Here is a 14,767-nt window from a genome sequence, read left to right as displayed (position 1 = left end):
ATGTGCCCCAAAAAGGACATCTCCTTCAGCCAAAATTCACATTTCGACAATTTTGCGTATAGTTGTTTCTCCCTCAAAGTTTGCAGTACAATCCGCAGATGTCTATCATGCTCTTCTGCATTCCTCGAATAAACCAATATATCATCAATAAATACCACAACAAATTGGTCGAGGTATGGTCTGAAGATAGTGTTCATCAGATCCATAAAAGCAGCCGGAGCATTAGTTAACCCGAATGGCATGACTAGGAATTCATAATGGCCATAGCGGGTTCTGAAGGCAGTTTTAGAAATACTCTGCTCTTGTACTTTCAGCTGATAATAACCTGATCTCAGGTCAATTTTTGAGAATACAGCTGCACCCCTCAACTGATCAAACAAGTCATCAATACGGGGTAATGGATATCTGTTCTTTATTGTCACCTTATTCAACTGTCGATAATCAATGCATAACCGGAGAGTGCCATCCTTCTTCTTTACAAACAATACTGGCGCTCCCCAAGGTGACACACTAGGGCGGATAAAGCCCTTGTCAAGCAGCTCTTGCAATTGTACTTTCAATTCTTTTAGTTCTGCTGGTGCCATTTTGTATGGTGTTATAGAGATTGGGTCCACACCAGGCATAACATCAATTTCAAACTGCACTTCTCTTTCTGGAGGTAATCCTGGCAATTCATCAGGAAATACATCCGAAAAGTCACATACAGTAGGAATGTCCCTTAGTGCTGGACTCCCCACTTGGGTGTCTATCACATGTGCCAAGTACGCCTCACACCCTTTTCTAATCATTTTCCTGGCCAATGCAGCTGAAATGATGTTTGAAGGCAATAACTGTCTCTCCCCATGTATTACTACATCACCATACTGAGGAAGACCAAAAGTGACTGTCTTCAGTCTACAGTCAATCATAGCATGATGCCTGGCTAACCAATCCATGCCCAAGATAATGTCATAATCTCTGAAGGGCATTTCAATTAAATCAGACAGAAAAGTGTGTCCTTGGATCACCAAAGGACAATCCCTATATAGCCTATTTACCCTGACCTCCTGGCCTAATGGACTAGTTACTAGTACATCATAGTCCATTGGTACACACTGAATAGTAGTAGAATACATCACACTAGCACTAACATACGAATGTGTGGAGCCAGGATCAAATAACACATGCACATCTTGGTCAAGGATGGAGAAAATACCAGCTACTACATCTGATGTTTCGGCTTCCTCCCTCTGATGCATGGTATACACTCTGACTGGTGCGCCACTGGGTGATGGCTGGTTAACAGTGCTCTGACTTCCAGAAGTGCTACCAGGACCCCTACCTCTGCCTCTGCCTCTGCCTCTACCTCTAGCAGTTGACTGTGACCCTCTGAGTGCAGAGACTTGGGCTGATCCTTCAGATGTAGTGAAAGATCTAGACCGGCGCGGGCTAGTGCAATCCTTCGCGAAATGTCCGCTTCCTCCACAGTTAAAACATGCACCAGTAGCCTTGAAACAAACCCCACCATGAGTTCTACCACACGTTTCATACTGTCGTACTGATAGAGATCTTCGAGAAGCTTGTTGGGTCTGCTGACCAGACCGGGGTGGTCTTTGGCCAGAAAATCTGCCTCTGCCAGATTTACGGGAGCTAGATCCCCCAAACTGTTTCCTCTTCCCATAACCACTTTCAGATGCTTGCCCCGTAGTCTTTTCAGTTTTCTCTTGTGTACCCTTCTTCACTGCCCCTTCTGATTCTATCCTTTCCAATTACAGGGCCTGTGAGATCAATTCAGCAAAATTCTGATGTCTGAAACCCACTACTTGCATTCTCAAATTCTGCCTTAGCCCAGACTCAAACCTCTTGCATCTGTTTCTGGGGGTGGAGACTAAGCTTCCAGCATAGTGGCTTAGCCTTGAGAAATCTCTCTCATATTCTACTACAGTTCGGTTCCCTTGTTTCAAACTCAAGAATTCTTGCAACTTCATGTCCACATATGCATCGGGAACCCATTTCTGTCGGAACTCCCTCAAAAAGTCTGTCCATGTCAGCACAAGCGGCTCAACCAGGCTGTGGGGGATGGTCTTCCACCATTCATATGCATCCTCTTGTAACAAGGAAACAGAATACTCAAACTTCATCTCTTCCGTGCACTGCAGTTTTCTGTAAGCTCGTTCCATTCTTTCCAACCACTGTTCTGCTTCCAATGGATCCACAGTGCCTTTAAACTCAGTGGCCCCAAATTTCATCAGTTTTTCATATTGCCGAGCTGAGGGCTGTGGTTGTGCTACAGGTACTGGCATCTGAGCTTGGGGTGGCACATTACCCTCCATTTGCTGAAAGAAGGCAGCCATCTGCTGCATAAATTGAGCGAAGCTGCGGTCTTTGGAGCTGGAGTGGGTGACCCACTCACGTGCAGGTCTTTGGGGCTTCCCCTTGAACCTCAACCTCAACAGATTGTTCTTCGAAATGATCTCCTCCAACCATTTCGTTTTCCCAAATTTTCTACTTCCTGTGATCAAACACAAAGAGGTTGACCTCTGTTAGTGCATATTCATGATGTAAATATGTCATATGTATCAATTTAAAGACACTTGAGCAGTTGTACTTATCAATAAAATGTTCATACACTTAGTCAAAATTTATTGAAAAACCATGCTCTGATACCACTAAAACATGTCACACCTTACCCCTCTGTAAGGCATAACATGATCTCGTAGAATACTTAATGAACTACCGAACTTCACCTACCGATAACTCATTAAGTACCCTACAAGGGATTTTAAAACAATTTTCTTACATTTTGGAAGTGGTGAGCATTTTGATAAGAATTTAAAATCATTTATTCAAGTTTAAATACTAATAAAAAATTTTGTCCATTTTAATTTTTCCGCAAATTTTATAAAAATTTTGACAGAGTTCCCTCTGTATTTTGAGAAATCAGTTCTTCAAAGACCTGTAAAAAAAAAACTTCCAAAAATATTTCACAACTCCCAACCTTCAATAACTCCATCATCTCAATTCAATGCACTTCAAAATAATTTCACAATACAAATCAAGTTTTCTCATTTCAAAATATTTAAAATTTCCATTCACCAAGCATAAAGCAGAAAATCCATATATACAAATATTAAATTTACAGAAGAGAATCCAAAATAATATTATTACAATTTATTTACAACTGCTCAACTACATTGATACAAATAACATTTCTATATTTACATCAAGATTATCTACAAGGGTATAAAATAATACCCGTACAAAATGATCAGAGTAGTCCTCGATTTAACAGCAGCTCACTCTGCTGCTTTCTCCTTGCTCTTATTTGCGACAGCAAAATAAGCTATCGCTGAGTATAAAAATACTCAGTGGTGCACAATAAAAATTTAAAATGCAATAAATAAATCATTCATTGCCAAACACAATTTAAATGTTTCTCAATCACATTTCACAAATATTAAAGTTCATAATAACATCATTTTGTCAAATAATCTATTAAACAGAGTTTAGTCAAATAATTTCATAAACACAGTGTTGCCAAAGTCATACACAACTTAAGCAATGACACAAAATTTCCGATCAATGCCGCGTTGTACACCACGACAAAGCAATCTCAACCCCATTAATGAAAATAAATGAGGGAGGTGGCTAGCTAGCTAATGAGTACTCATTCGATCTACAACCTCAACTGGCAAGCCAGAGAGGGAGAAAAATAAACGATCTCAACCCCATAAATGGAGGAGGAATAATAAGTAACTGTCATGCTAAGTGTGAATCAAAAATCCATTTCAAACATTTCATTCAAATATTGCATATAAAAATCAAATCAATTTCCAAAGTTACAATTTGGTCACAAGGTGGCAACACAAAAGTTCATAAATTCATAATGCGTACTAAATCAATTTTTCAAGGATAAAATGCTTAAATAGGGTTTATTGTGCACAAACCTCAAGCGAGTCGTCCCTTAGCCTCGACTCGGTTCCTCGGGTTCCTTCCCGATATTCTTTTCAACTGAAACACACAATTTTACAATGTTTCAGTACTAGAACTTAACATAAATCCAAAATAAATTTAGCTTCACAATTACTTAGCTCTAACGTGCTAAATTCAACGTTCTTTAAATTTTGTGTTTCGGGTTACTATTCACTGCACTATTCAAGTCAAATAGTTGACTTTCTAAGGCTTAATAGGTATGAGAATTCCCACTTCACCCACATACCACATTTTGGTCACTAAACTTGTTGGTTTTGGTCATTTTCTCAAAGCTTAGGTCATTTTGGCAAAATTGCCAATTTTCGGTTTTGGTGCTCCGAAGTTGCATTGTTCCATTGGTCAATCTACTGTTGGAATTTGGCAAAACTTCCTTCATAGAAAATGTTCCTTATTGTCTTAAGTGTATTCTCATATTTGGATCACCCCAATCAGAGTTTTGTAACTCAAGTTATAGCCAAAATACTATTACTGTTCACGTGCACTGTTCATGCTGCAATTTTGGTTCTGGCAGGTTTTTGATCCAACTTTGTTCAGTAATTTGATCAAGTTAAGTTCATAATTTGGTCTAATTTCCTTCATACGAAATGTTCTACTATGTCTTAGGTTTCCATCGGTTCAAGATTCACCTAAATCGGAGTTTTCTAGAGAGAGTTATAGCCATTGGAACTTTACTACTCAATGGTAATTCTGCAGAGTTGCAGGTTTAATAACTCAACTTTTCTCAATAATTTGACTAGGTTAATGGCATAATTTGGGTTGGCGTTCTTCATGAAAGTTTTAGATCTATATCTTATCTAATTTCTGGTAAAATTTCAGGTCAATTTGACCTGTCTAGCTCGAATTATGACCAAATGAACAGTTACTGTTCATTTGGTCAGTTTGGTGCAGTGGCAGCCTGCACTCATTTCACTTTGGTCAATTGGTTCACCAAGTTTTAGTCAGTTTTGGCCATGGTTCCTTAATGAAAATTGTGCTATTTTATGTTTATTTTCATCTCCAATTGGTGGCATATCAATTGGGCTTGTAAAATTCCCATTTTGGTCCTTCAAAGTAGGTTTGGTCATGCTGCCACCAGCATGACCATGTGACCTACGAATTTGACTCCCATGCTAATAATTCCCACACATTTCCTTTGGTCATTATTGACCATTTTTCAGTCCACAATCGTTCAAAGATATCATTTATGTATTTCTCCAAAATTTGGTTCACAAACCCTAACATTCAAACCCTAATCTCACTAATTCATTGTATTTAACTACATTAATGGTTTTAATGCTAATCATTCAACTAATTAAGGTTTCTACACTCATTCAAACTCATTAAATTCATGCAATTCATACTCCCTTCAACCAGACCAAAATTTCAGCAATGGTCCTTCCCCCATATTTGTTTCATTTAATCAAGTTCCAAGCTCATTTCAAACACTAATTATGCATTTAAATGGAAAAATAAGGAGTTAACTTACTAACCTTAACTTAAAGCTTCAATCTCTAGCTTTAGCCCTTCTTTCTTCTTATACTCTTCTTCCTAAGTTGAGATTACAAGTTCTAGTGAGGTATTTAAGGGAGTTATGTTGATTAAGTGGAGAAAATCAAGCTTAATTGTAAGCTTAAATGGAAGAATTCCATGGAGATGAGAGGGAGAAGGTGGGGCGGCAAACCAAGGGAAGAAGAAGACACTTTTCTAATTTTTTTTAATTTTATTTTCTTTAGTCTTATCCCCTTTTTGAAGACCAAAAATCCCATTTAATAAATAATTTAATTAATCCTTTATGACATCATGCATGATGTCATCACCTTTGACTTTTCCATCTTCTTTTTTTTTCTATTTATTTTTTTCTATTAGTTCTTTAATTTAATTCTCAATTCCAAAATTTTCTTTTCTCTGATTTTATTTGACAGTTAGGTCAGGAGTCAGCTCTCGGGGTCAATTGACCAAATTGCCCCTCGCCGGTTCATCCCGGTTTGCAAATAATCTAATATTTCTTCCGGCTCCCTGACCTAATTATTTGACTGAGTTAACAGTTCTTTTTCGTGATTTTCTCTTTTCCACTATGTTCATAAGGGTCCTAAGGACCGCAGCGTCACTTTTTACGGTTCGAAATTTGAGTTTAAAACGACTTCGCAGTCGTTCCCGAGGAGGTCACCCATCGCTGTGCCTCTCAGCTCATTTAACTTCTTATGTTCTGTTTTTCTTATTTATACTTAACTAATTGAACATTACTAATTATTTGTGTTTATGGCTTCTCAAGTTGTCTTAAGTGTGGCCCTAATCCCATTAATTGTCCGGACCGACACCGGTCACCGGAACAGTGAAATATACCAGGCTATGCAAACGGGGTGTTACATTCTAAGTGAAAAGTTGAATTGTTATGCTTTATAAAATTGTTGTGTTGTTTATAAATTGTATTGCCATTTTGTGACTGCAAAAATGACTTTGGAAATTGTTTGGGATCTTTCCTAAATTATTTAAGTATTTTGTTTTGAATTGATTTTATGTTCAAACTTAGCATGACAGTACCACATTATTCCTCCTCCATTTATGGGGTTGAGATCATTTATTTTCCTCCCTCTCTGGCTTACCAGTTGAGGTTGTAGATTGGATGAGTACTCATTAGCTAGCTAGCCACCTCCCTCATTGATTTTGATTAGTGGGGTTGTAGATCACTTTGTCATAGTGTACAACGCGGCATTGATCTAAAATTTTGTGTCATGGCTTAAGTTGTGTATGAATTGGCAACACTGTATTTATTAAATTTTTTGATCAAAATTATGCTATAATGAGTTTTGATAATTTGTGAAATACTTAAATTGTGAAATGTGATTGTGTTATTGATTGGCAATAATGTGATTTGTAAATTGTTTAATAAAATAGTAATATAAATGTTAATCTCAGTTTTGTGGAAAAATGCTTGTGAAAGGTTTTAAAATTTATATTTATCGATGTATGATTATTTTAGTAAATTTTTAAATCTTTATTGTGCACCACTGAGTAAACTTTACTCAGCGATAGCTTTAACTTGCTGTTGCAGATAAAGAAAAGGACATAGCAGCAGAGTGAGCTGCTATAATCAGAGAGGAGCACAGTAAAGAATTTTTGTACAGGTATTTATCTATACCCTGGTAGTTTAGTTTGATGTAAATATGATAGTATGCATATGTATCTCTGTAGTTTGAGCAGTTGTACAGATAAAATTGTAATAATATTATTTTGGATTTTCTTTCTGTATATTAAGATTGTATATGTAAAATTAATTTTAATGCCACGTTTATGAATGGGATTATTTTAATAATATTTTGAAAAGTAAATTTTGATTTAAATTATGGTTGACTGTATTGTTTTGGGATATAATTAGAGGCTGGGGTTGTGAAATAAAATTATTGGAAGTGTTTTCACAGGTTTTGAAGAGCTGGTTTTTCCAATTATAGACGGTATTCTGCCGAAATTTTCCAAAATTTGCGGATAAATAAAAATGAATAAAAATTTTAATTAGTTTTGAAACTTCAATTAAATGTTTTTAATGTAACACCCTCCCGGTAGCAATTCCGTACATTCTACTGTTCCGGTGACCAGTGTCGATCCGGACAGCTAGAATATCCGGAAAAATATTTAAACTTAAGTGAGGGACCATAATCAATTCAAATATTAATAAGAAAAATTTAATAAAAATTTTAGAAATAAAATACAACCAAATTAAACGAGCCAGTGCCCTAGCGAGGGGTAACTAGAGGGAAGTTGCGGTTCTCGCAACGAGGAGCCCTAGACCCGGGGGAAAAATTATAAAATAATTTTTGGGACTCCAGAGAAGGGTCATTGAGGTTCCTATGGCATTAGAATGCCAAGAAAATATTTAGGAAAATTTTTCAATCGGTACAGCCAATTTTGACCCGTTAAGCCAAACGGAGGGCATTTTGGTCATTTCGCCTTCAGAGGTGATTTTTGGCCGACTTGTCCAGTTAAGTAAATAATTAATATGACATAAAATATGAAGAAGCATTACTAAAAATTAAATTGAAATTGAGTAGTGATGAAAAGAAAAGAAAAATCCATAAAAATGCCAAATATGACATCATTATGATGTCATTTGAAAGTCTCCACCAATTATAATTAAACAACCATATTATTAACTAATAAAAGAGACTAAATGAAGACCAAATTAACCAAAAATACAGCAGCTACCTCCTTCAAACCAGCCAAAACGTAGAGAGAGAAGATAGGGTTTCCACCATAGCCATTCTTTGCAAGCTTTCATTCTCATGCTTCCTCACCATATTTCCTCAAGACCCCAACACTAAAATGAATCCTTGGACCTAGAGGAAGTGTTTGGCAGCCAAGAGAGTACAAGAAAAGTGAAGATTAAACTTGGGAAAAAAGTGCCACTTAAAGGTTAGTGCACCTATCTACTTAAAACTTTTATTTTCTATGTTAGGGACTTGAAACCAATAAGTATTTGTGAATGAAATGAACCAAACTCATGTGTATGTCCATTAGAGAATTCGGCAGCCCTATTGAAGGTATAGGAATAAGTGTTTTGTTGGTCTTAGAGTGGACTAAAAATGATGTTTAGGATATATATATATATGGATGGTGAATTGGTATGCTAACTAAGGCATCTTGTAGAAATTATAATGTGAAGCTAGGGTTTTGGGGAGTGAAAATTGGCTTGGCTTATGAAATTGTTAAAGAACATCCTAATGGTCAATTAGTGACCATTTGAAGGAATTTGACCTTAATTGGGACTGAAATAAAGCATGGCAAAGGGAATGAGTGTGCTGCCTAGAGGGTGCAGAATGATGACTGAAATTTCAGTCCACTTAGACAACCATAACTTTGGCTGTGTAGGTCCAATTGGTGTTTGGTCAATTGGACATGAAACTAGGCTTATAATGGCACATTTTTTCTGAAGAAACCATGCCCAAAAGACCAAAGCAAGAGGACCAAAAGTTGGCCCCAATCCGGATACCCTGCAACTGATTCTGCAGAATGACTAAATGAACAGTAAATGTTCATTTGGCCATAACTCACTGTAGATGTGGTAAATTGACCTGAAATTTTTACAGCAACAATTTAATACATAGACAAACAACTTTCATGAAGGAACCTACCCCAAATTATGGCCAGAACCCATCCAACCAAGTTATTCCAGTTACTATTCATGTTATTGTAGATATGGTCAATTCTGCAGATTGGCAATCCGGCCAGCTGTGGTTTTTGGACCATATCTAGAGCTACAAAACTCCAAATGGAGTGATTCAAAAAAGGAAATTAAACTAGACAAAATAAGGAACAACTTTCATGTTTTCCATTTCTTCAAATTCCCACTGCAACAGTATCCAATGGAACAGTAAAGTTGAGCTATAAAAACTGAAAATTCTGTTTCCCTTGGTTTAAACTTTGAAATGGTATAAATGCTTAATGCCAACAAGTTTTGAATGCCAAATGTGGTATATTGGGAGTGCCAAAGTCAATGTACATATTTTCTACCCAAAAGTCAACATTTTTGTTGACCAATGAGGTGAATAGTGACACCAAAAACTTGAAATTCACAAATTGAAGAATTTAAAGGTTTCAAATGCCCTAGTATACCTAACAAGATTAGTTTGGATAGTTTGGCATGCCAATAGGATTCAGTTAGCAGTACTGCACATGGCAATATGCCATTCTGTAATTTTATGGCTTTTAGCCATTCTGACCTTGTATTGAGACTTGGCCTTGTGCCTGATATTATTCTGACTTGTTAGCCGCTCTGTACACCGAGATGCATATGTGACCGATGGTGTGACAACCCAAGGTACTCGATACCCAGTGCCAGTTTTCCCGTTTATCCAATCCAGTCGTCTAGTGTAGGTTACTTGGACAACCAAATGAATAAAAGTGGGCAAAGTTAATGAAATAATAGATATACCAATACCAAATAAAGAAATCATACACATTCTATACATACTTACTTTCTGCTATTTTCTTTTATTATATTATTGCACCACTAAGCATTATTGCTTAGCACGTTGTTTTTGCCACGAGGTAATCGGAGATACAGATCGTGAGCCATGAGACCGCAGATCGGGTGAGTCCATCTGCAGATTCTGCACGTGTCCGTGTCACCTCAACTTGCAGGTGCATTGGTAGGACACTAGGTGTCATTTTGGCATTCGTATTAAATTTTGATTTTCTCATATGTAATTAAACTTGTGTAATGTATTTTGAGGTTCATGTAAATAATGAAGATTTATGGTTATGTATGGAAGTAATTTGAGTATTTATTTGTTGTTTATACATATGAGTACCCTAAGAAATGATGATTGAGAACTGAAATTGAAATGTTGTTGAGATCTTGATATTGAGACTTTGTTGATGAATTGAAGTTGGGATTGTTTGGAAAATTATTTGGAAGTGTTTTTAACAGGTTCCGAAGAACTGTTTTCTCCATTTTTAGCCGGTACTCCGCCGGATTTTCTTTAAAATTTTCGGAACCTTAAATGAATAATACTTTTGATAAATGGCTTAAATAAATTATATTTCATAAATTATACTCAAAAGCATGATATAAATTAATTAAGGTATATTATAGTGTGCCGGTACACCGTGTGGCATTACTTACTCAGGTATACTGTACACGGGTACGGGGTGTCACATTTAGTGGTATCAGAGCACGGTTTAGGCGTTTTTGGGCCTAGATTGAGTCCATACCATGCATTGCATTTGTAAGAGTCGAGGTGACACTAACGCAGATCTGTTTGTCTTTGTTAAATAGGATATGGACCCTTCATCTCAGAGGGCAGTCGAGGAGGAAGTGGAGAGTCATGCTCCACCTGCAGCAGCTGAGACTGGGGGCATCAGAGAATCTGCTCCACGGCTCAAGCAGAGCCTCGCCACCTCCACAGCCATGTTCCAAAGAAATGGCCGATTTCTTGGACAAATGGCCGGGTAATGCCAGACCACCACCACCACCACCACTCCACAAATGTAAATCACACTGGAAAGGCTAAGAAAGTTTGGAGCGGTGGACTTTTCTGAAGAGAAAAGATGACTCATTGCGGTAGAATTGGTTGAATGCAACAGGCGAGTCTTAAAACAACTCCACCGCACCTCGAGCAAAATCTAGAAGTCAGTAGTATCCTTATTGCAAGACGATGCCTACGAATGGTGGGACATCGTGTCAGTGAAGTGCAGCCAGTCAGAATTTGGGACTTCTTTCTCTCCGAGTTCAAGAAGAAATATGTGGGTACTGTATACCTGGAAGAGAGAAGAAGAGAGTTCATTAACCTGAGGCAGAGACAGCTATCAGTGGCCGAGTATGAGAAGGAATTTGTCCGATTAAGCCATTACGAAAGGGAGATAGTCCCTAATGAAGCTAAAAGATGTAAGAGATTTGAAGAGGGACTAAATGACAACATCAAGATCCAGCTCACTGCCTTAGGAATCACAGAATTTAGCAAGTTAGTGGAAGCTGCAATAAGGGTTGAAAAAGTGAGAATCAGTGAGGAGACCAGAAGGGATAGACAGCAGAAGAGGGGCCCGGGACAGTCTAGCTCATCTCCTGCACCTGGGAAGAAGTTCAGAGGTCCACCTGCACAGAGTTCAGGTCAGCCACATGGTCAGGGTCAGTCTCAGGGGCCCAGGCCACAGTTCACCCCTAGGAGAGGCCAGTCCACACCATCAGTGGGCAGCTCTCAAGGGATGGGGTTCAGGGGACCAGCCCCAACATCTTCTGCATGTCCACACTGTCTGAAATGGCACAAGGGGGAGTGTTGGAGAGTAACTGGTGCCTGCTTGAGATGTGGGTCGACAGAACATCAGCTGAGCAACTGCCCACGCAGAACTACTACAGCTGCTCCAACACAAGCAGACAGACCTACTCCTGCACCACAGAGGGATAGAAAATCTAGCAAGTCTGAGGCTATAGGACCATCGCAGAGGCTCAGATCCGAGCCACAGAGAGGCTGATAATGCAGACCACCGCGTAAATTATGCCCTGAGAGCTCAGGAGGAGCAAGATGCCCCGGACATCATCAGGGGTACATTCTCCCTCTACAATACTCCTGTGCATGCATTGGTGGATCAAGGATCCACTCACTCATACATCTGCATCGACCTACCCGTAGAAAAGGGGGATACTGGTAGGGGAGAGTGACCAAGACATTCTGGTCACTAATCCATTGGGCCACAGTGTAGTGGTGAACAAAGTATACAAGGGTTGCCCGTTAAGGATTCAGGGGTATGAATTCTTGGCAGACCTGATTGAGTTGCCCTTCCATGAGTTTGACGTGATATTGGGAATGGACTGGTTATAACGTTATCAGGCAATAGTTGATTGCAAATTGAAGAGAATTTCTTTGAAAACTTCTGAGGGTAATGAGATCACAGTTGTGGGGGAAAGGACAGATTTCTTGTCCAATGTCATCTCAAACCACGATTGCAAGAAGAATGATGAGAAAAGGCTGTGAAGCCTACCTAGCACATGTGGTGGATACTAGGCAGGCTAAGCCAAACTTGAGTGACATACCCACAGTAAGAGACTTCCCAGAGGTATTTCCTGAAGAGTTGCCTGGTTTGCCACCAGAAAGGGAAGTTGAATTTGCTATTGAGACATCTGCGGCAAAGACCCATTTCCATTGCTCCTTATAGGATGACACCCATCAATTGAGGGAGTTGAAAACTCGGATTGCAAGAGTTGCTTGATAAGGGGTTCATACGCCTGATGTGTCACCATGGCGAGCTCCATCTTTGTTTGTGAAAAAGAAGGATTGGACTTTGAGGCTATGCATTGATTACTTCGCGATTGAATAAAGTGACAAAGTGAAGAACAAATATCTGTTGCCTAGAATTGATGATCCGTTTGATCGGTTGAAGGGAGCAGAGTATTTTCTAAGATTGATCTCGCATCGTGGTATCATCAGTTGAGGGTAAAGGATGCAGATGTGCCAAAGACTGCATTCAGGACCCGATATGGGCATTATGAGTTTCTAGTGATGCCCTTTGGTCTAACAAATGCACCAGCGGCATTCATGGACCTTATGAACCGTATCTTCCATCCACACTTAGATCGGTTCGTAGTGGTCTTTATTGATGATATTTTGGTATATTCCAAGACCAAGGAAGAACATGATGAGCATTTGAGGATTGTTCTACAAACCCTGAGAGAAAAGAAGCTGTATGCTAAGTTGTCCAAGTGTGACTTTTGGCTGAATGAAATTGCATTCCTTGGACACATAGTGTCAGCTGATGGGATTAGGGTGGATCCCAAGAAGATAGAAGCAGTGATGGAATGGAAGCCTCCCAGAAACACAACTGAGGTCAGAAGCTTCTTGGGGCTAGCTGGGTACTACAGAAGATTTGTGAAGGGATTTTCCCTAATAGCTGCTCCAATGACCAAGTTGTTACACAAGAATGTCAGATTTGACTGGAATGAGAAGTGTCAGACCAGTTTTGAGAAATTGAAGGCTATGTTGACAGAGGCACCAGTGTTAACACAGCCAGTGTCAGGAAAGGACTTTGTGGTCTATAGTGATGCCTCACATAATGGGTTAGGGTGTGTATTGATGCAAGAGGGGAAGGTGGTCGCTTATGCTTCCAGACAGCTAAGGCCACATGAACAGAACTACCCTACCCATGATCTAGAGCTTGCAGCAATTATCTTCGCACTGAAGATATGGAGGCATTACTTGTATGGTGAAAAGTGCTACATTTACACAGACCACAAAAGCCTGAAATACTTGCCAACCCAGAAGGAGCTCAACCTTAGACAGAGGCGATGGATTGAGTTCCTGAAGGACTATGACTGTGTAATTGACTACCATCCTAGGAAGGCAAATGTAGTTGCTGATGCTTTGAGCAGAAAATCCATGACAGCCTTGAGATCATTGAATGTCCGTCTATCTTTGATTCTAGATGGAGCTATTTTGGCTGAGTTGCAAGTGAGGCCAAACCTGCTACAGCAGATTTTAGATGGGCAAAAGGCAGATGAAAAGTTAATGGCTATTATGAGCAAGATCTCAGAGGGAAAAGCAACTGATTATGGGGTGAAAGCAGATGGGTGCCTCAGATATAAAGGAAGACTGTGTACGGATGATGGGGAATTGAAGACCAGTATTCTAAAAGAGGCACACACCAGTGTATATGCTATGCACCCAGGAAGTACAAAGATGTATCATGATCTGAAGCTTTAGTATTGGTGGCCTGGTATGAAGAGGGACATAGCTGACTATGTGACTAAATGCTTGACATGTCAGCAAGTCAAGGTAGAACATCAAGTTCCATCAGGTTTGCTACAGCCTATACGCATACCTGAATGGAAATGGGATCGGGTCACCATGGATTTTGTAAGTGGTCTACCTCTCACCCATAAGAAACATGATGCAGCATGGGTGATAGTTGATAAATTGACAAAGTCAGCACACTTTCTGCCAGTTAGGACTGACTACTCATTAGAGAGGTTAGCAGAATTGTATATCAGTGAGATAGTTAGACTGCATGGAATTCCACTTTCCATCATATCTTATCGAGACCCAAGGTTTACATCGAGATTCTGGAAGAAGTTGCATAAGTCCTTGGGTACATAACTCTATTTCAGCACAGCTTTCCATCCTCAGACGGATGGGCAATCAGAAAGAGTAATCCAGGTAAACAATTGAAACCAATGAAATTGATACAAATATTGAATTAAAATGATAACAATAACATGAAATATATGTCAGGTCCTTGAGGATATCTTTGAGGAGTTGTGTCATTGAGTTTGAGGGAAGTTGGGATGATACCTCCCATCGCGTAATTTGCATATAACAATAGCTACCAGGCT

The sequence above is a fragment of the Hevea brasiliensis genome, chromosome 12 (assembly GCF_030052815.1).
Source record: "Hevea brasiliensis isolate MT/VB/25A 57/8 chromosome 12, ASM3005281v1, whole genome shotgun sequence".
Lineage (NCBI taxonomy): Eukaryota > Viridiplantae > Streptophyta > Magnoliopsida > Malpighiales > Euphorbiaceae > Hevea > Hevea brasiliensis.
This window is presented reverse-complemented; position numbering follows the sequence as displayed.